A 22,597-nucleotide genomic window follows, 5' to 3' on the forward strand; every position below is an offset into this window, starting at 1 on the left:
CTCGCTACACAGGGACCAGCGCCGCTTAGATCGGCCTGGCTTGTTCCTCGCCGTGTCCCCTGGAGACCTGGGAGCCGCTGAAACTTGCCTTGGCTATTTGGACACAGAGGAAGGACCCTCAGGGAGCTGGCCAGTGGCCGTGGCCTTCCAACCCACCTCCTGGCCACTGCTCACCCGCGGGGGCTTGGGGAGAGCCGGGCCTCTCGCCCTGTGGACCCAGGATGGGAGGCTGAGGCATCTTGTTCTCTGAGGCTGAGGAGGGCGGGCTCGGTTTCAAATCCTGCTGGGCGGGTGCTTCCTGGGTGACCTTGAGCCAGCCCCTCCTGCCACCACGCCTTGCTTTACCTGGCTGTACAATGGGGGTGCTCTGGTGGCCTGAAGGATGTGTTAACCCCTGGGCAGACTCTTAGCAGAACAGGCCCCAAGTGGATGCTCCGTGCGTGGTAGCTCCTCTGTTGTCCTTACTCTCGTCCCTTGGGAGAGAGCCACTGTGGCGATTTAGTATAGTCTCCAACCCGATCAGGGGCCCTGGCCCAGGTACCGGGGTCGTGCTGTGGCTACCTCCCATGCAGGACCTTCTGGAGAGAAGAGCTTGGGACACTGGCTACCGTGCTGGGGTGGACGCTGGTGGGCGGGTTAACAACCCCCTGGGGCGTCCATGCCCTCTTGTCCAGAGCTCCTGCCGACTAAGGGCCTCCATCCTCCCGCCCTGGAGAGCTGAATTCTGCCCACAGCCCCAGAGCCCCCAGCAGGGCACGGCCTGTCGACATCTTGATTTAAACCAGGGAGACCCTGTCGCCCTTCTGACCTACAACCTGACAATCCGTGTGGATCGTTTTAAGCCGCTCAGTTGGTAGTGACCTGGCGCAACAGCAACAGGAAACTGTCTGACCCACGCACCTGTCCTTCCCGTCTGCCCGCCCCGCCCTCGCACACAGGCTTCAGAGAGAGGTTGGCATCCGGCCGCCTTCCCTGGGACAGGCATTCCACTGAGCAAGGGACACGGGCTGAGCTACTTGATTCTCCCACCTGCTGCAGCCCTAAGCAGGTGCCCACCACTGGCTGAGGGTCTGGCAGGAGCAGGGCCAGAGGATCAGTATAGATAGCCCCACCCTGGGACATGGCAGGCCTCTGCTTGGAGCAGCCTCGTGGGTCAAGATGGATAGGGTATGTTCGTCGGCTTTGGGTTACTATGATGAAATACCTCAGGCAAGCGCTAATGAAGAAGAAAAAAGGTTTGTTGGGTGCGGTGGTGCACTCCTGTCATCCCAGTGGCTTGGGAGGCTGAGGAGGAAGATCACAAGTTCAAAGTCAGCCTCAGCCATTTAGCGACGCTCTGTCTCAAAAACAAAACAAAACAAACTAAAGGGCTGGGGATGTGGCTCAGTGGCTAAGTGCCCCTGGGTTTAATCCTTGGCACCCCCTCCCCCCAAAAAAAGAAATAAAAGGTTTATTCAGCTCCCAGTTTTGGAGACTCAACCCCAAGATCAGGAGGCCCCAGCACCTGGAAGGGCCCACAGTGGAGGGTGTCACGTCACATCTCAGACCAGGAAGCAGAGGGCCCAGAGGCCAGGCCTGACCTCTTGCAGGACCACCGCGGGGACTGGTGAGAGGCACCTTGACCCTTCCCAGCCCCCACCCCGTGACCCAGGGAGCCCCACAAGACCCCTCCCTTGAAAAGCCCCCCTGGTCCTCTGAGGCTGGTATCCTGGAGACCAGTCCCCAGCACGTGACCCTGGGGACACTCACACCGTGACCAGACCTTACAGGGGGCTGGAGGCCTGGGCTGAAGGGCAGGCGGCTGTGTGAACTGTCAGATTTCCTGTTGTCCCCTCTTGGGGACCGCCACCTTGTCCCACAGGATGGACAGGTGTGGCACCCACGTGGGACCAGCCTGGCCGTGCTGGAAGGTCGCCCGCGCTGCCCTCTGCACCCCAGTGGAGCCGCGGGCGCTCAAAAGACCCCTGCAGCCCTGGACGCGCGCCAGGCACAGCCGCCACCCGCCAAGCACCGTGGCCCTCTGCTGTCCGGCCACCTGGGTGGCCCTCAGGAGGCCCGACTCCCAGAAGCCTCTACCTAAGGATAGGGGAGCTCAGGGTGCCCAGGCCAGCCACCCCAGGCCCTCCCCACCATGGTGACTTGGGGGTCGCGGAATTGCAGGGAGAACATTTCCTGGGAACCCCTCATCTCCGCATCCGCCTCGGGTCATGTCCCCGCCCACCCGACACAGAGACACGCAGGGGGACAGTGTCTACCTTGTACTCGGCCCCCGCCGTCGGCGACAGAAACCTGCTGTTTTCACCTATAGCCACCCCCGTGTCCCCTCAGTGAACCTCCTTCAGATCAGCCCCAGAATACAAGGAGGGGTGGAGGCAGCTCCCTAGGACCGGCACCTCTGCTCTGGGAAATAAGGGCAGGGGAGGTTGTGGGTGGGGCAGAGAGAGTAGGCCCAACTCAGTTGTAGCTGCCCCCCAGCACAGCCCCACCCACGCAGGACCCGCTGGACTTCACCCCTAAAGTCTGGGCCTCCACCGAATTGTGAGCTGCCACCATCTTTGGGATATTCAGGTTTTATGAGTTGGGTTTTTGTTTTTTTTTTATGGTACCGGTAGGGTACCCAGGGACACTTAACCACTGAGCCACATTCCCAGCCTTTTTTATTTTTTATTTTAAGACAGGGTCTTACTAAGTTGATTAGGGCCTCGCTGAGTTGCTGAGGCTGGCCTCTAACTTGTGATCCTCCTGCCTCAGCCTCCCGAGCACCTCAAGTATGCAGTTGCCTGGGGTGTCTGCCCTGGGGCCAGAGTCCAGCTCAGGACCCGAGAAACAGAACGCTTGAGAGTCAGGGCTGGACGGACGTGGAGGGCTCCTAGACACCTGCTCATGTCAGAGGCCGAGCCACGGAGACCGGGAGAGGCCCAGGGGTGCTGGAACCAAGGTGGGAACCAGGTCCTCAGCACCCTGCCCGCAGCACCCTTTCCTAGGCCAGTCAGGTCAGAGGTGTTTGTCCCCTGGGGGGGGGGGAAGAGTCATTCTTTCCTTTAATTTTTTAATTGGCTGCTTTTAGGGTTCATTGTGACATAAAAGCATGGAATATGATTTGCTCTAATTCAGTCCCCAGCACGTCCCCTCCCCCGCCCTGCGCCCCCCCTTCCCTTCCTTCTAGTGCACTAATCTTTCTGCTCTTTACCTAGTTTTTTAAAAAACTGGTCTCTTATAGATGCAGGTGATGGTGAGAGCAGGGTGGCCTTGTCACGTGTGTGCATAGGGAAGTCAGGTCACCTGCATTCCACTGCCTTTCCCTTATCCCTCCCTCTGTCCCCTCATCTAGTCCACCGAACCTTGGTGGAATCCCTCCAGCTCCCTGTCCCCCTTATTTTGGAGTAGCTTCTGCATATCGAAGAAATCACTTGGCCTTTGGTTTCTTGGGACTGGCTTATTCCACTTAGCATGACAGTCTCCAGCTCCACCCACTTACCAGCAAGGGCTAGAATTTCATTCTTCTTTAAGGCTGAGTAATATTCCCTTGTGTCTATGCACCACATTTTCTTCATCCATTCATCTGTTGAAGGGCCCCTAGGTCGGTCCCATAGCTTGGCTGTTGTGAATCCAGTTGCTATAAACATGGATGTGGCGTGTCACTGTAGCAGGCTGATTTTACTTCAGGTTTTTGGAGGAAGCTTCACACTGCCTTCTAGAGAGGCTGGACTGACTCGCAGCCTCACCAACATTGTTGGGTGTGCTTTCCCCACATCCTCGCCACCACCTACCATTGTCTGTGTTCTTGATCGCGGCCAGTCTGGGGAGAGTGAGCTGGAATCTCAGGCCCTTTTGAGTTGCGTCTCCTTGAGGCTAGAAACGCCGAAGGTTTTCTCACATGTTTGTTGGTGGTCTGTATTTCTTCTCTGGAGAAGGGTCCGGAAGGTGGTGTTTTGACTTCAGTGTTTCAGACCGTGCAGGCCCGCGGCAGCAGGACTTGGCTGCTGAGGGGAGGCATCTTCAAGGGAGGCTGAGGGGAGAGAGCAGTTGCCTTCACTTGGAGCCCTTTGGCTGAAGGGCTGCCGTCCTGTGGGTTCCAAGGGCTCAAGAGGAAAGTGCCTCTGTCCAGGGAAGGACCCGCCAGGGCTCCACTCTCTACACGTCACACAATGGTGGGGTGAAGCCACCAGTCCTGGGGCCTGAGATCGGAGGCCTCCTGGCTCTGCGACCTGAGGTAAGTGTCTCCACCACTCTGCGCCTCCGTTTCACCACTCACGGAACAGGGCTGGCAGCGCCTCCCCCACAGGTGGCATAAGGCTTGTAGATCAAGGAGGCCGACCACCTTTATCTAGGAGGCGCTCAACTGAAGGTAGATATTGGCAGCATTAATCACTAAGACTCCATGAGGCTTGATTTTGTGCTTTGTTAGGATATACCAGGGATGTGAGCTGGGCCGAGTGCTGATCTCGACTCCTGTGTGACCTTAGACGACTTTGCTAACCTCTCTGGGCTCTGCTTTCCTTCTCTGTGAGATGAGGACATAGGGAAGTCACCTCACAGGGTTGGTACACAGCGTGATCAGGACAGTTAGCGCAGGTGAGGGTTCGGCCCGGGAGGCGCCTCAGGGTGCTCACTTGGCGCTGGTTCTCCTGGAGGTGGGGTCACTTCCATCCTGAAGACCTCTGGAAGTGTGGGAGGGCTTTCCTGCTTCAGCTGCCCTAGCCCATGTCTGGCCGGGGGCTGGCTAAGGGGACTGCGTTCACTGAGCACCTACTAGGGCTGGTGCTGAACCAGGTGCTGTCACATGCTTTATATCAGGTGAACTTTCCAAAGTCCTCTGAAACAGGGAATCCTCCTTCATCTCGCTGGAACAGACGGATACTAGTACAGAGCAGTGAAGGACTGCCCAATGTCACGCTCTGCAGAGCAGAGGAGCTGGCTTTTGAACCCCGATCGGCAAGACTCCCAAATCGTGGCTGCTCCCCCTGCACCAGACCCACCCACGCCGATCTTCAGCCACCGCCTCCCCTCATTTCCCTGAATACCCATTCCTCAAGTGAGCGCCTCTCTTGGCTTGTGCCTTGTATAGTAAATAACTGCTCACCTAAATCTGCCTTCATCCATCGAAGTTTCTGTTGAGAACTCCTGGACTGGACTACTCCACAGGCATGAAAAAGCACAGCGCTTCCCCGGGTTCCCAGTGTGTGGGCTGCAGCACCGTGACACACTGATTCTCACCTGACCATTTCACAGATGAGGAACTGAGGCTCTGGGAGGGGAAGTGCTTGACTTCGGTTCATCTAACTTATAAGGGATGGAGGAAAGACACCGACTGGATGCTTTGAGTTGGGTCCCCTTCACCTGTACTGGTAAGCGCCTGTTGTGTTTCTCCATCTGTCCATCATGCATCTGTCCATCCACCAATCCAGGCGCCCACCACCCGTCCACCCGTGCACCCTTCCATCACCTCTCCCTCCCGCCCTCCTTCCCGTCGTCCACCCCCTGTCCACCCACTGCAAAGGGGAAATGGCACTTAGATGAGACGCAGCCCATGTTCCAAGGGACCTTCCTGCCCTGGCTCCTGCCGCCCCATACACACACACCTGTGGCCGCGGACATCTAATGACAACTAGATAAAACTTAATTGTGGTCCCGCCTCTCACCGGTCCTGTTTCCATGGCCCCATGTGCACCTGGTGGTTCCTACAGTGACGGGGCAGGACTCCAACTCCGTGGAAGGTTCTAGCGCAAGTGCCTCTCTGAGGCCGAGGCCAAGGGACGCATGGGAAGGGACACTTGGTAGCTGTGAAAAGTTCCGGGGCACACCAAGCACTGTCTAAGCACCACGCACTGCCGGTCAGCAGTAGCAGCCGCAGTCACCCGTCAGTAATGAGCCCCGTGATTTGCCAAGTCCGTGGTGGATGGATGGTTCCACATTATGCTAGTGGGAGTTTGAGGCCCATTTTACAGATGAGGAGGCCGAGGCTGGTCAGGGGAGAGGCTCAGCAGGCAGGCGGGGCTGTGGAAGGGACGCTCAGGAGCCAGTGCCCCTGTCCCCCTGGTCAAATATCCCACGTGGCTCTCCGCTGGCACCTTGTCACCATTCTGGAGAACTTCAGCCACGTGACTCGAGCGCAGCCGGCCTTCTTGCTCCTGCTGAGCCTGTTCCTGCCCTGCACAGAATTCTCCCCCAAAGGCAAAAGTCACCCAGCCTGTGCCCGCGGGGGACTCTCCAGGGCCCCCCTCCCTGTTCCGGAAAAATCCAAAGGGCTCACCAGGGCCAGGTGGTCCTCCACAGCCAGGTCGGCCACCTTCCCAGGCCCCCTGCAGCGAGTCCCGTCCACCTCCCAACTCAGAGGAACCCTGAGGACTGTGGGCCACCGGCCCCTTCAGCTCCTGGGTCTCGGTATCTGTTGTCCCTGTGACCTGGGGCCCTGGGGCCCTGGGTGGGCAGACAGACTGTGGACTGTCTACTGCTCTGTCAAATATGGAGCCCTGTGTCCAGTGGAGAGGTGGGGAGGGGAGGGAGATGTGGAGGAGGAGAGAGGAGAGGAGAGAAAGAGGAGGAGGGCGTGGAGGAGGAGAGAGGAGGGACGAGGGAGGGAGAAGGGGGCAGGAGGCCGTGGGGGGAGGGGAGGAAGAAAATAATCAGAGCTAAAATGATGTTTGCTAAAAATCTTTTTAAGTAATCATCCTTGGGGAGAGGGACTTTGGGGATCTTTCTTTTAACTTTGTATCTTAAAATCATTTGTTGGAGTCCATTAACAAATTTGCCAAAACAGACAAGCATAAGCATTTTGGTACCAGGGATTGAACTCAGGCCACTTGACCTCCGTTCCACCTCCCCAGCCCTATTCTGTGTTTCATTTAGAGACGGGGTCTCACTGAGTTGCTTAGGGCCTCGATGTTGCTGAGGCTGGCTTTGAACTCTCGATCCTCCTGCCTCGGCCTCCCGAGCCCCTGGGGTGACAGGTGTGGGCCACCACCAAGCCTGGAGGAAAGTAACTTCTGAACTACGACCAGGGGCCTCAGGCGTGGGTTCTGTTGGCCCCCTTGCTCAGAATGACGTGCACTTCCCATGGATGGAAGGCTAGCCGGCCGCCTGGGAGGAGCAGAGAGCAGGGTGGTCTCTCCCTTGGTCTCCGCTGTCCCACACGCAGCCTGGTCAGGGCTGGCTGGGCCTTGGCCTGGTAAATGTCTGATTAATGACCAGAGAAAAGAAACTCATTAAACCACCAAGGATGGTCCAGGTTAAATAACAGAAAGGACTGTTAGAGCAGGGATACCGCAGGGTGCCCTCAATCAGCCATGGCCATGGGGACGGCCACCAAATCAGGACCATCAGAAGGCGATCATGTTTGGTTGACGCTGATCATTTAGCCAGGGCTTCTTCACAGAAACCACCACCCTGTGGGGAGAGCAGTTCTCAGGGTGCTCCCCAAAGTGTCGTCCTTAACATCACTCTCGGGGGCTGTTAGAAAGGTCAGTCTGGATGTCCACGTGGACCTCTGGACCAGAAGCTCCGAGTCAGGGCCTGGAAATCCACATTCCAACAAGCCTGCGGGGGAGGCTGCCCTAGGTATGAGTCAAGGTTGAAAATCATGAAGTGGAGGCAGACTCTACTGCTCTAGCACAAATCCTGGCTATGCCACAGACAAGCTGTGTGTCCTAGGGATAATGTTCTCACCTCTCTGGTCTCTGTGTCCTCCTCTGTCATATGGGCGTGTCAGCAGTGCCCACCTCACAGGGTGGGCGTGAAGGGCTGAGAGAGTCACACAGAGCAGAGCAGTACCCACACTAGGCCCCAGGGATGGACATTGGGACCCTATCTCATGGGCTTGAAGCTATCTTTGGGTGTCAGACTCATTCCCATTCCAAATAGTAAACGTGGGCAGAAAGTTTGCCTCTACAGGTCTCTTCCACTCCGAGGGGCACCAAAACCCCCTGGGGGTGTCGAGGTGGCAGACATCGGAGTTAGGAGTCCTCGCGAGACCTCAGGTGAGCGCTGCTGCTGATCCCCGCCCTTGGAGTTCAGCCGCACTCGGCTTCCGCTGGGCTCACGTGACGCGCTGGACCAGGGGAGGGTGGTGGAGCAGGCAGGGCTCAGGACGTCCTCTGAGGACAAAGCACCGCGACCTTGGAGCCAGTCCTGCAAGGGAGGCTTGGGACCCTCCCGCCGGCTTTCCAGGCCGGGCTGAGTCCTTCCCTCTCCGCCCTGGGCCTCCTCATCGGCCACGCAGACCCCTCGGTGCCCACTCCCAGGACAGGTGGGCACCATCACACCCTCATTCCCAGTGAACGAATGGAGCATCTTTCCTCGGGACCAGGGCTTTGCCAGTGTGTGAACACGGGGCAGTGCCATGGAAGCCAGGAATGGCCACCGTTTTGCCCACCACGTGGGCGAGCCGTTGCTGCAGGTGTGAGCGCTGAGGCCAGCCGGGGGCTCTCCCTCGGGTCCCAGCCTCGGGGACGGTCCCTCGTGCAGTTGTGCTGGAATCCGGATGGTTCCAGCAAAGGCCACGCAGAGAGGAAGTCCCGGTGTCCACCCGATGCCCTGTGCCCACCTCCGTGCGCTCTGCCGCCAATGGCAGAATCCAAGGCACTGCTCATGTCCAAGGGACGCGCTGGGACCGGGGAGGGGAGGGGTGGGACACGGTGGTTTCCAGAGTGAACAAAGACTACTCCCGAGGCAGGGGAAGCAGGTCCCTCTCCTGGTCACGCGCGTCCCCCCCCCCACCCCAGGAACATGCCCACACACCGCGCACCCGCGACGGCCGCCCCAGCCTGCATGCCACCCCCACCAGCCCCTTCCCCATGGCTGTCTGCAGGCAGCGTCCCCTACAGATGTGCTCGGGGCTGGGAGAGGGGGAAGCGGGGCCGGGAGGCCGGAGGCAGAGGTGTCCTCAAAGAGTTAAAGCCTCGCCAGACTGTGAGCGCCCCGCCCCGCCCCCCTCCCTCCAGCCAAACAACAGCTTGACATTTTCCATCCTTCACGAGAAAGACAAAGACGGGAGATATTCCCATGATCCCTTTCTGCCTGCCTAACCGGGAGCTCAGGTGCCGCAGCGCTTGCCCCTTGCCGGCCCCATCAACATGAAGGGCGATCTCATCCCTTCTGCGTCTCTCGCCGCCGCTTGATTAATTGGCTGGCGACGACGCCGGCGGAATACCTAATGCCTCTCCTTCCCCTATTCTTCCTTGGCAGGTTTTTTTTTTCTCCTTTGCTCCATTTACATATACTTTATATTCCATAATTTTCACCCAAAAAGAAAGAGAGAGAGAGAGAGAGAGAGAGAGAGAGAGAGAGGGGATGGGGGGGGGGGCACGGGGCCCATCTCAGTAATTTGATGTAATGACGGCATGTCACCAAAAAGAGGAATTAGAAAAATCTGTAGGTATTTAATTTATTCCTGTTTTTTTTTTTTTTTCAAGTAGATCTCTCAGAGAGGAGCATTAATATTCATGGACAAGGGGAAAAAGTATACTCAATAGGAAAATTCCAGATTTTTTTAAGGGGGGAGGAGACTAAATTCAATGCATTTTTAAGCACTATTATTTAACTAATAGCGCCGAGTCCTCCGTCCCCGCCAGCCGGCGGCAGTGGGGTTTGGGGTCTGCCCTCCGGGTTCTGCTGGGTGGCGGGCTCACTCCCACGCTGTTGAGGCAGGACACTGGCCTCTGCTTCTCCTGCCTCCTGGGAGGATACGGATAAAGAGGAAAAACATAAATAAAGGCCTTTACAGAGTCCCCAGGCTCCCCGGAGGGCAGAACGGTGGTTGAGGGGGCTCTGTAGGCGGAACCGTCCCCTGGGGTCTCTGGCTGGGCCACCCTCTTGTCATGTGCTGTGTTAAGCTGGAGGAACAGGGACAACAGCCTCAGGGCCCCTGGCTGGGGCAGCTGGGTGCTGCAGGGTGGGCGGGCACTCTGTCCACATGACCTCAGGATGTTTGTGGGGTCCCACGAGGGTGGGTAGGATGGTGGGCCCTAGGCACAGGGGACACAGATGCCCAGCTCCATCACCACCAACAGGGTCAGAAGCCCACCTGAGCTGTGGGTCCTGAGTTTGAATCATTTGCCAATGGTGGTGCGACTGTGAACGGTGGCTGCTCTTATGAACAATGCCTCGGATTACCATTTTTCCTTTAATATTTCCTTTTCTTTTGTTTGTACTGGGGCACTTTACCACTGAGCCATATCCCCAGCCCTTTTCATTTTGTATTTAGAGACAGGATCTCACTAAATTGCTTAGGGCCTCGCTAAGTTGCTGAGGCTAGACTCCAAGTTGCAATCCTCCTGCCTCAGCCTCCGAAGCTGCTGGAATGACAGGCATGCACCATGGTACCTGGCTTTTCTATTTTCTTGTTGAGTTCAAACTCCCACAGAATATGCTACACTCATGTGGGTGTTGTGTGTTGGCTATTTCCCCCATTCATACCCTACCTGAATCAAAATATAGAGAATTTCACTCTCTGAGCAGGAAGTCTGGTGCTCCCCCAAGACAGCCACCTTCCTCCTTCCTGCACCACAGAAGAGTCCTGCTTGCCCTTGAACTCTGTGCCAACAGAATCATACAGTACATATTTGAGTTTTTCCCCCAAACATTAAGTTTTGGAGTTTCATCCACATCATTGTGTGGAGTTGTGGTTTATTCTTCTTATTACTGTACAGCATCCCAGTGTATAAACAGACCAGAATTCAATTATCCACTCTCCTGGGATGACCCTGGGATGGTTTTCCTGGCTCTCAGGAACCAACTGGTATGAACTTTTCTCTTCCTACTTTCCCTGAGTCATCCACCCTCATTCCTCTTCAAAAGATACCCAGGGATGGAATCTCTGGTCACGGGGCAAATGCCCATTTAGCTGAACAGCCTTCAGAATGGTTGCTCAATTAACATGGCGGCAACAGTGCCTGGGGTCCCAGTGGCCCCCAAGCTTTCAGCCATTTTTGGTGTTGGCATCATTTCTGTTCCTTTCACCTCTTTGGGTCACATGGAAGGGGCAAGAGGAAACCCAGACAGAAACCACAGACAGAGTGGGGGACGCTCAGTCACGGGGGGGGGGGCGGGGGGGAGAGAACCAAAGAAGTCCAGGTGGAGACTTGGACAGAGGAACTTTGAGGGCAAGGTCAACAGATGGAGGAAAACCGATTCCGAAAAGAAAGGAGAGAGAGGAGGAAGATGGAAATGAGCCTGCGATGGCGGCGGAGGAGGCAGAAGCCGGGCAGGCGGTGTGGACAGGGGCCGCGGGGGAGGGGGAGGGCGGAGAGGACACGCGGCCGTGGGAGGCGGGCCCCGGAGGAGGGCAGGCGTCGAAATGGGTCTCTTGGTAGTTTATGAAACACGGCCTTTTTAAAAAAAGTGCTTCTTGATATTTTTATGTTTATATGTTTTAACTTCAACCCGGCTTCATGGAAAATGCATGAGGAATAAGTGGTTTCCGGGGATGTTTTATACATGACCCGGGAGCTGCGCGGAGGCCGGGGTGGGGGAGGCCGGGGTGGTGGAGGCAGGGAGCGAGGGAGGGAGGGAGGTGCACGCCGCTCCCGCCTTGGTGGCGGGGCAGGTGCTCCGGGCAGACCTGGCTTCTCTCAAGGTCAAGTGCAAGGCCACCTGGGCAGGGTGGACAGGCTGGCCGCCTGGACCACCCCCGGCCCCGCCCACCCAGGGACTTTGACCCTCCGCGTCCCCCCTCTGAGCCCCAGTTCCCATCTGCACCGTGGGGTGCTCCAGGGCCAACCTGGGGAGAGCATGACCCGACTTGGGGTCAAGGGGACCCCAGAGCTTAAGAAACGGGGCCACCAGCAATGTGAAGGCCAGCCGCGCAGCCGGACAGGGACGCAGCCTGAGCTCCGCTGTCCTCTGTCCTCCTGCAGGGGCGGCCGTGACCCAGGCCCGAGGGCTGGGGGACCCAGTTTTTCCCCAGTGTTGCCCCCACCCTCCCGATGGCCGTGTCCTCTAGGACTCCATGTCGCAGCATGTCGCACTTCGGCACCCCTTGCCTGGGAATGTGCTGCCCCTCAGCTCAGGGGCTCCTTAGGCAGAGACGGAGTGGAGGCCCTGGGATGAACAGAGGAACACAGAGCACTGTCCCCCAAGGAAGGACAAACAGACATTCCCGCCATTTTGCATGAAAGCCTCGGGCTTCCCTGACCTCTGGCTTAGGAACCCCTCTTCCTGGAAGCTTCCATTCAGATTGGCCCTGAAACAGCACCAGGCCTTTCCTTGAGAGGGGGTCCTGAGCCTGGGGACTTCGGAGCATCCTGCGACTGTCCCCTCTGCTCCCACGGTCTCCGCACCCCAGGAGCTGCCCCCGAGGCCTGCAGCAAGCTCCCGGTGAGCTCTGGATCAGGTCTCTGCCAGGGAGGTCTGCGCAGAGATCCCAGCAGCTGCAAAGGCAGAGGGTGGGGGAGCCTTCTAGAACTTTCCTCCCGGAGGCTAGGTCCCGGCTCACTGCAAGGGCCCGGCAGCGCTTTGTGAGCCCTGGAAGGGAGGTGCAGGTCTTCCTAGAGCCCTGCCAAGAAGCCAGAGCTCCCTGGCCTCACAGGCAGAGGGAAGAGCCAGGCTGACCCAGTAAGGACTGGACTCTTTCCTCCTCTGTCTCTGGTCCCCTGTGGGACCCGGGGCAAGTCACTACCCCTTGCTGGGCTTCAGTGTGCCCAGCTGTAAGTTGGGGTTGGTGTGAGAACTTGGGGGGTGGGGGATCTTCGAGATCCCTTCGATTCTGAGTTGACTGGCTCCGAAGCTGCTCCTTGGGAAGGAGGTGATTTCCAGCCCAAAGGTGCAGGAGAGAGGCCACCATCAAGGTTCCCTGCAAAGAGGCTCCTTTTAGAGCACCCCAGAGAGGAAGGGGGTGAACCCTTCTGAGGGCTTCAGCGGGGCAGAGGGCACCGTGCAGACCTGTCACCTGGAGCCACCTACGCGGAAGCTCCTTTACCTTGCAAAGTTTTCTAGGCCTGAAATCTCAGGGGGAAAAATAGCACCCGTGATGATGTTTTGGCTCAGAGAGGAAAGGCAACACGTGCTCCGGAGGAAAATGTGGAAAGCCTACAAAATAAGAAGTAAAAGGACAACCACTCGTCGAACAGCATTTACTTAACACCTACTTTGTGCCCATCATAACACAAGGAAACTGGTCTCCCTGCAGCTCTCCTGTGTATTTCATATATATGATATATGTGTATAGAGCATGACATTTGAATTCTGCCATTTTATTTAAATTTCCATTATATTCATTTTGATATTAGTGGAGCTGGTTCCTCAAAAGTCCAAGACTCACAAGTCAGCTTTAATTTTCTGATTATAAAAGTAACGGATGTGTTCACTGAAGCAAATAAAATTAGAGGCAAATAAAAGAAAGATCACTTATAACCCCCACCCAGACTTCTCGCTGTGCATCTAGGACTCTTGACACACGGATGTGTAACCTGCTTCTTCCTGTGCCCATGGACCTCCTGTCCTCTGGTCATTATCCCACAACAAACTGAAACTCACCAGAGGTCAGCAAGCTGCCTGGAATCAGTAATTATTGTCTGATAAAGTCACTCATATTCAGAAAAGTACCTGGCACACAGTGCCAGTAGATATTCCCTAAGTAACATGTGCTCTGTGCTATGGAAAGAATGAATGGAATATTACTCACCCACAAAAAAGGGTGACTTTATGATTTTACTGGTAAATGGATGGATCTGGAGACTATTGTGCTAAGTAAAATAAACCAGTTCCAAAAAACCAAAAAATCAGATGTTTTCTCTGGTATGTAGATGCTAACACAAAATAAGGGGGGAGGGGATTTTAGAAGTTCAGTAGATTACACAAAGGAGAATAAAGGGAAGGTGGGGGGGATGGGAATAGGAGAGACAGTGGACGGAATCTGTCTTAACTTTCCTATGTACACATGTAAATACACCCCAATGACTCTCCACATCATGTTCAACCACAAGACGGGGATCTTAATTAGAGTAAGATGTGCTCCATGTTTGTATAAAGGTGTCAAAATATAATCTACTGTCATGGGTAACTAAACAAAGTAAAGAAAGAAAAACAAAGAGTGAATAGAAATGGAATTATATGGACTCACAGTTGTATAATCTGCTTTTAAAAGAGTATCAACATGTAATCAGCATTTTCTACTATGAAATAATCCCCTGTGACACAACTGTGACAGCTTCATAGTATCACAACACACACATGAATTGTAACTTTTCCAGTCTCATCTTGTGGCCATTAGACATCTCTGGGAAGATCGGGGTAGCCATCTATACACAAATGCATGATTATTTTCTTGGAATAAATGTTCAGAAGTGAAATCAGTGGGTCCAAAAGCAGGTGCACACAGTGGAATATTACTCAGCCATGAAAGGAACAAAGCATGGCTAAACAAATGGCTTCAGTTCTGCTCTTCCCAGCTCTTCCCAGCTACAACATGGATGAGCTCAGAAAACGACACAGTAAGAAGGAATCTAGACTTGAAAGATCCCAGGATCCACATAGAGGAAATGCAGAGTAGGTAGATCTGCGGAGACAGAAGATAGATTCACAGCTGCCTGGGCCTGGGAGAGAGGAATGGGGAGTGACCGCTAAATGGACATGGGGTTTCCTTTTAGCGTGACGAAGATGCTGCAGAATTAGAGGTGACGGTCACAACGCCGTGGGTGCACTAAAAGTCACCGAAATGATTCAATTGTTCGAAATGGTTGCTTTTATGTTATGTGAATCTCAACTCAATTACAAAATCAAAGTAGGCATGACACCCCAGCCGCCTTGCCACATCTCTGTGTCCACCAGCCATGCACCTGAGCACCTGTTCCCTCACAGCTGGGGGCACTGAGGGCTCTCTGCGCCCTGGCCCCTCTGCACCCATGGATGGTGAGACTGGTTTTACTAGGGTCGTACCCATCTGTATTCCACGGACAGGTTCATATCTTCTGATTTTACCAGAGTGTTGGTCTTTCTGTTTCTCAAACACCCATTTTCTGTTGATGATCTCCTCCCTTGGGCTAATCAGCTTTTTTATTACTGGGACCAAAATGTTGGACAAGAACAACTTAGAGAAGGGAAAAGATATCTGGGGCTCAAGGTTGGTCAGAGGTCTCAGTCCACGGTCAGCCGGCTTCATTGCTCTGAGCCTGAGGTGAGGCAGAGCATCATGGCGGATGGCCCTGGAGACAGCAGCTGAGCTCAGGGCAGGTGTGAGGAGGAGGAGGGCTGGGGAGAGGGAGAGAGAAGGGCTGGGCAGAGGACACACCCTTCCGTGGCATTTCCCCCGTGACCTGTTTCCTCCAGCTAAGTCTCACCTCTCAGTAGTCTACTTAGCCATGAATGGATTAATCCACTTAATGGATTAATCCACTGACAAGGTCATACTTCTCACAATTGGATTGCATCATTGCCTAAAAGCCCCACCTCTGACCTGTGCTGCACTGGGGATCATGCCTTCAAAATACGAGCTTTTGGGGGAAATTTTCAGATCCAAATGATAACATCATGTACATCTCAGACTTTATCAGTCACTTATCATTTTTCCTTTCCATTTTAACAGCATTCTAACTTTTTAGTCGTGGCTCATCTACCAGAGACTTCCTCATCTTGTAGTACTCCTAATTTCCTCCTCTTGAGAAAGCTCACATCCACCATCCGTGGGCTGGACCCAGCCTCACACAGTGGTCCCTGGCTGATTAATCCTTAGTGTTGGTTAAGACCTGGACGCACAACACAACTGCAGGCAATGAGATAGAAGGAAAACTTGCTGGGGTCTTCGGGAAGACTGCTGGGCTCTTGCAAGGAGATATTCATGAAGCAAGACCCCTGTTCTTCTTTACATGTTGCTGGATTGGAGTGATGCTGGAATCTCTGCAGCCATCTTGTGTCCATGAGGAAAGTCATTCCAGGGAGAAAGACAACATGCAGAAAAGGGCATAGAGGAGAAGACCCAGAACCCTGATGGGACTGTATCAGTGGACCCTCCCTTTGAGCTTTCCATGAGGTAAGATAACGGACCTACTGAGCGGTTTAGGCAGCTGAATAAAGATGCCTGTTACTGCAACCGAGAGTACCCTAAAGCACAAATTTCATTCAGGGGAAGTTATTTCATTTTTCATTTTTAAAAAAATCTACAAACCAACCGCTCCAATAAGCATTTTTTAAGCTAAAACCTGATCATTTGACACATATCCTCGGATAGATCCCTAGAAGAAGAATTACAGGACGAAATGATATGAATTTTTAAAGTTCCTTGATTCATGTTTTCATTTCCCTTCCAGTTGGAAGACGTAGAGGTTTCATCCTTCTCTCAACTAGAAAATAGGGAGGCAGGGGTCGGACCCCAGGCCTTCTGATATCGCATCCAAGGCTGGAGAGGGCTGGCCCGGGTCCTGGCGAGGCTCCTCGCAGCCTGAAATCTTGGGCCATGAATTCTGTTAGCCCGAGTGAGGCTCTCCAGGGAGGCCGGCCTCCATGTCTGTGCTTTCCTGTCCTCCCACTTGTCACACGGCATGTTACCACGCCATTGGGGGGGCACATCAATAATCTTGATCTGGGTGGTCTGGATCCCCCACGGATAACCTGAGGAACGTTCTGGACCATCTCCTAGAACACTGTGCTCACCTGTGCTGGACTGTGAGGGCCCCTGGAATAAAGCAGCCCAGACAGAGAGGAACAGGGACAGGTTCTCCTCCTAGTCCTGGAGGTTGGACCTCTGACACCAGGGGTCGTGGGGCGGGCAGCTGGCTCCTTCGGTGGACTGGGCAGGGGACTCTGTTCCACGATTCTCTCCAGGCTCCTGGGGCCCACCTGTTCCTGGCTGATGGGTGGCCAGCCATCTTCTCTCTGTGTCTTCGGACGCTCCTCCCTCTATGCCTCCCGGGTCCACAGTGCCCTCTTCCTCAGGATGTGGTCATCTGTAGGACCTCTCCTTGGCTCATTCATCTGCAGAGAAGAGATTTGCAAATAAGGTGCATTCACAGGTCCTGGGGGTTAGGACGTCACAGTTAGGACGTCACACTCTGGACATGAATGTTAACACTCCAGAACAGCATTTGGAACACACCAGCTGGTACCAGGGTGGCCAGGCTAGTGAGCCCAGGAAGGTTTATCTAGAGACCCCGAGTCTGTCTTTTCCTTTTCTCATTCATTTCCTTTCCCTCCCCTCCCTCCCTCCCTCCCTCCCTCCCTCCCTTCCTTCCTTCCTTCCTTCCTTCCTTCCCGGTGCTGGGGATCTACCCAGGGCTTGCACACTAGGCAAGTGCCCTACCCCTGAGCTATAGCAATCTGAGCCTTCCTTCTTAGTTAACCCGTGACCACCGCACATACCTGCGGGGTCCAGTGTGGTGTTTCAATACTTGCACACCGTGAGCCTGATCTAATCGAGGTGATTTCCACGTCTGCGTCCTTATCATTACATTTGGGGCCTTTTAGTTCCTCTAAGACTCACTGGATTCTCTACTAACTTGAGTGAGAAAGGACAGGGAAGAGAAAGCCACTAGGGAGATTCTCTCTGCTCCCGGGGTCAGGGTGGGAGGTGCAGAATTGGAACCCACATCTCCCAGGCCTTCTCCAGGCATCTTACTGGGCTCTAGCAGCCCTGGGTCCTGTCCTCTGGCAGCCAGAGAAGCTGAAGCTTTGCAATCCCAGCTGCCAAGGGCTGGAGGCCCACTTTGAGGGAGGCAGCGAGGAGCAGGAGTGCCTGCAGGGGACATGGGCTCCCTGGTCCTGGAGTGGGGGGGGGGGGAGCTGGGAGCGAGAGCAGCAGGAGACCTGCCCAGAGGACAGCCCTTGGAAAGGCCAATGCAGGTCCGGGGAAGCATGGGCGGGCGCCTGTTGCCCTGCCCACTCCCATGGTGACTGCAGGTTGGAGATTGGCGTCAGCCCCGCTGGCCCAGACTCCTGGGTGTTTGAGGGACACTCCTGAGAACCGTCCTCTCTGCTGCTGATGCCAGCTGCCCGTCCATAGGAAGCCAACGTGTCAGCCTTCCTGCCCACCGACGCCAGCCCAGAGGTGCCAAGGCACCCGCGCGGCAGAGCCAGCTGGCAGCTTCGCGGAGAGCCCGCGGGCCGGGCCGGTCCATCTGCTCGGCGCTGCCAGCTGCATGCCCTGTGGGAGGCGGGCGGGCAGCCCATCCGAGTGACCGAGGCGCCAGCCACCGGGAGCACCGGGCCAGCTGGCAGGCTGGCAAGACTGGCCAGCATACCCATCTGCCCGCCGGCGCCAGATGAACGCTCAGGGGAAGTGTGCCGGGGGACTGGGGTGCCAGCCTGCTAGAGTTCCAAGGCATCGGAGCCCTGGTCCCCTGTCCCCTCTCTCCTCCAGAGTATGGTGGCCCAGAGATGGCGCGGAGGAGCCGGGTGTGAAAGGCCCAGAACTCCAGAACTGTGGACGCGCGGATGCCCAGAGCGCGGACCGACGCGCGCACGCCAGGAGCGCGCACGTGGGTAGCTAACCCGGTGGGCTCTGGGGGCAGGTTGCCTGGGACTGGGTCCCCCCTGTGACATCCCTCAGCTGCATCGCCTGGGGCGGTCCGCTGAATCCCCTGAGCCTCAGTTTTCTCATCTGTAACACGGAAAGTGGCACGGGTTTCCTTGAGCCAAGGTGAGGACAAAACAAGACGCGTCCCCCACATTTAAGGTGGGGTGACCCCTCCACACATGGCGATTTCCATTCTCCACACTAGTATTCGAGTTGGAAGACGGGGAGCGTGTTCGCTCCAATGAGCCTCAGAGGGCCTCTGATCTGAGGTCACCATTTTCAAGTTGGGGAACCCAAGTCCCTGCAGAAGGAGGGCTTTTCCCCAAGGTGGCGACCACACCAAGAGACACCGGGGTGCGGGCGCTGGATTCCAGAGCCCCGCTGCCTTCCCTGGCCCCGTGCCATAAAATGCTTACCTGAAACACAGGTGACGGAGAGGTAGGTTCTTTGGCACCCTCAGAGGCCTCAAAGGCTCGGTCACCATGGGAACGCCTCGGTGGGGGTGTACTTGTAAGCACACGCATGCGCAGACGTGTGCATTTCTGTCCCCGTGTTAATACCTCTCCCTGTGGGGAACATGCTCTGTGTCCCCACATGGCTCAAAATCTCAAGGACGGAGACCCTGTTTTGTTCAGGAGCCCCTCTCGCATCCCTTGATGTCTGGAGCGTCAGGTGCCACATCCCCAGCCCTGAGCATAGGGCGACACTTGGAACGACGCCAGGGGTCTTTAGACCTTGAAGAATGAGTGAAAATGGAGCCTTCGTCTGGCCTCCCATGGCTGCTGCGGTTGGGTGGCCCAGGACTCCCAGGGTCCACACAGCGACCAATCAGAGCAAGAATCCGGGGGTTCCAAATCCCATCCCCCCCCCCAGTCCCTCTGGGTCCCCACGCAGAGCCTCGCTGCTCTGAGTTCGCACCCAGGACTTACAAGGAAGCCAGCTGATCTTTTGGTCTTCCACAAATGAAGAGGGCAAGGGACAGCCGCTGTGATAAAAGCAGATAACGGTGGCCGCTGATGCCTTGGTGGACGAGGGAGAGATAGGATCGTTTGGAAATTGCCTCTTAATGTAAAACTCCCGGGGGTCGAGGGCCATTTTGCCAAGGGGCAGACACCCCTGCTATTCCGCGGATGACCTCATCTCCTTTTGGAAAATGAGTGATGCTCATGGTGATGGATCTGAGATTCAGTTCAAGGGCTCCTGTCCAAACGATCACAGAACCCAGTGCGTTTTTGCAGAGATTTCTTTCCAAAATGTAAGTTTTTAAAAATGGTAATTAAAGAGCAGGGATCTCTGTCAACCAGAAAGCTTGGCTCTCTCAAAGGACTAGGTGAGGGAAAGGCACCGATTGCCAGGATCTGCCTAGGACCTCATTGCAGGGACAGAGCTGACAATTAGAGAATTCAAGGGAAACAAAGGGGAGGTGGCAGGAGGAGGGGGTCAGTCCAGGTCGCTTTTCACTCTGGACATGACTGTTAACACTTGCAGGCTGCATAGGTCCAGGGAGGGCAGTTTCCAAAGTACTTCACACTGTGACCCGTCACCTCATTTATTGGACTTATCAACCAAGGAGGAAACCCATGTGTGTGCTCATATACAAATACCCATGTGCAAATATAAATGCTTGCAGAAAAGTACATAAAATATACACAGACTCAGGCACGGATGGGAAAATGCACGGAGATACGCAGCACGCATGTGCACAGGCTCGCACACGCACACACTCATACACACGTGGCCAATCCTTAGCTGCCGCATACACTGAACCTGAAGGAGTTTTTTCAGTATCTGGGGCCATGATGCTCATGACAGGGGATGTCTCCAATGCCCCCACTGTGGAGAGCCACAGTTTACCTGTCTTTTGGCATGGTGCTGCAGAGAGCCCTCAAAAATCTTAGCAAGCCAGTCTGGTGCAGAACTGTTATCCCAGCAGCTCGGGAGGCTGAGGCAGGAGGATCACGAGTTCAAAGCCAGCCTCAGCCACAGCAAGGCCCTAAGCAACTCAGTGAGACCCTGTCTCTCAAAAAATACAAAATAGGGCTGGGGTGGGGCTCAGTGGTTGAGGGCCCCTGAGTTCAATCCCCGGTACCACAAATAAAAAATAAATAATGATGATAATAAAAATAGTCTTAGCAAGCTCCTGATGCACAGTGGGGCTGAGAACAGGGCCTCAGCGGGACCTGGAACTCGGGGTCCCAGTCCTCCCTCGGCCCCTTGCTTGCCATCTGCTCTCTTCTTTCCTGCTCTCTCTGGGCTCTGCCTCTGCTTGCTGTGGCGTTTGGACTGGGGAGGCCTGGAGAGAACCAAGAGTTAGCATTGCATATTAAGACCCACATCTTACTAAACTTGCCACTTGCAGCAATGCCCTCGGCATACCTAAACTTTGGGTCCCCGTCCATGAAATAGAAATGGCACTGTTCACTGGGCAGCTGCTGTTTGTGAGATGTGGGTGTGTTCCAGGCAGAGAAGAATGCAAGCACAGAGCCCTGGGGCCCTGGGCATGGTGCTGTGCGGCCACGACTCAGAGGTGAAGCACCAGCTGAGGGCTGACCAAATGCAGTTTTACTCACCAGAGGACCAGAGAGGCTGCCTGACTTGCTTGGGGTTACACAGCTGTCTGATGGAAAAACAAAATCAACAAACCAATGAAATAACTGAAATCAGCCAGGACTACAGGGAGGGAAGGGTTTGACACAAAATTTATAGGACACCAAAAAAAAACTCCCAAGATAAATTGCATTTTAATGAGATAAAATTTTTCAATGAAGTTTAGTGCAAACAGATCTCCAATGAACACATTGCCAAAACATTTTTTAAAGAGAGCATTAGGATGACTGCTTTTCTTTTGCTTCAGGCCCCAAGACGGCTCTCCAGGGCATTTTATTTTAACTTTTTAGACTTTGTTCATCATTAAATTATTTTTGGGGGGTGGTGGTGCTGGGGATTGAACTCAGGGGCACTTAACCACTGAGCCCCATCCCCAGCCCTATTTTGCATTTTATTTAGACACAGGGTCTCACTGAGTTGCTTAGTGCCTCCTTGTTGCTGAGGCTGGCTTTGAACTGGCGATCCTCCTGCCTCAGCCTCCTGAGCCACTGGGATGACAGGGGTGCGCCACGGTGCCTGGCCCATCATGGATTTTTTTTGGGGGGGGCATTAAATTTGATTTTTAAAAGTTTGCATTAAAATATTTGACTCAGATTTTGAGGCTTTGGTGTCCTTTAAATTTTTACCTAAAATGTGTGTCCAACTTTCCTTGCCCAGTGCTGGCCCCCGAGGAGCGCCAAGGAGGGCCCCTTGCTCCCCTCTGTATTTACTCATTCACTCCTTCACTTCTTTGTTCAGTCACTTGAAAAATCTTTTTGGCTGATGATTCTGGAACAGACCAAGCAGCAGAGAAGAAGATAGTCATGGGCTCTGGCCTCTGGGAATTCGGTCCTGTGGGGAAGACAGATAAGAGTAAAAAAAGAAATATACAGAAACCAATATAAGATTAGAAATGTACTAATACATACAGCAGAGGAGCACAGAGGGAATTTGACCCAGAATGGCAGCCAGGGCGGGCTTCCTGGAGGAGGAGGCATTTGAGTTAAGCATCTGGGAGTAGATGGAAGGCATGTGGCTAAGAATATTTCAGTCAGAGGAAACAGCAAATGCAAAGGCCCTGAGGCTAGGACAAGGGTCTGGAGGGTACTTGGATTGCAGAAGAGGCCTCGGAGCACAAAGCCAGGAGGAATAGGAGCTAAACAAGTACAGACATCAGTAGGACTTGGAACCACAGCAGGGGAAGGATTTGGTCTATGGTCCAAGGCCAATTGGGAGCCACGAAGGGGATTTAGAGCTAAGGAGCAGCATTATCAGGTTTGATCTTTGGAGTAATTTCCCTGGCTACTGGGTAGAAAGAGGGTGGTTCGGCATTATGGATAGAAGCTGGACTTCCTAGGTTTGTGGGTTTTTTTTTTTTTTTTGTACCAGGTATTGAACCCAAGGGCACTAAACCACTGAGCCACATCCCAGCCCTTTTTATTTTTTTATTTTGAAACAGGGTCTTGTTAAGTTTCTTAACTCCTCTCTAAAAGTTGCCGAGGTTGGTCTCCAACTTGGGATCCTCCTGCCTCAGCCTCCTGAGCCACTGGGATTACAGTCTTGAGCCACCAA

Source organism: Callospermophilus lateralis, chromosome 1 (genome assembly GCF_048772815.1).
Source record: "Callospermophilus lateralis isolate mCalLat2 chromosome 1, mCalLat2.hap1, whole genome shotgun sequence".
In the NCBI taxonomy this organism is placed as follows: Eukaryota; Metazoa; Chordata; class Mammalia; order Rodentia; family Sciuridae; genus Callospermophilus; species Callospermophilus lateralis.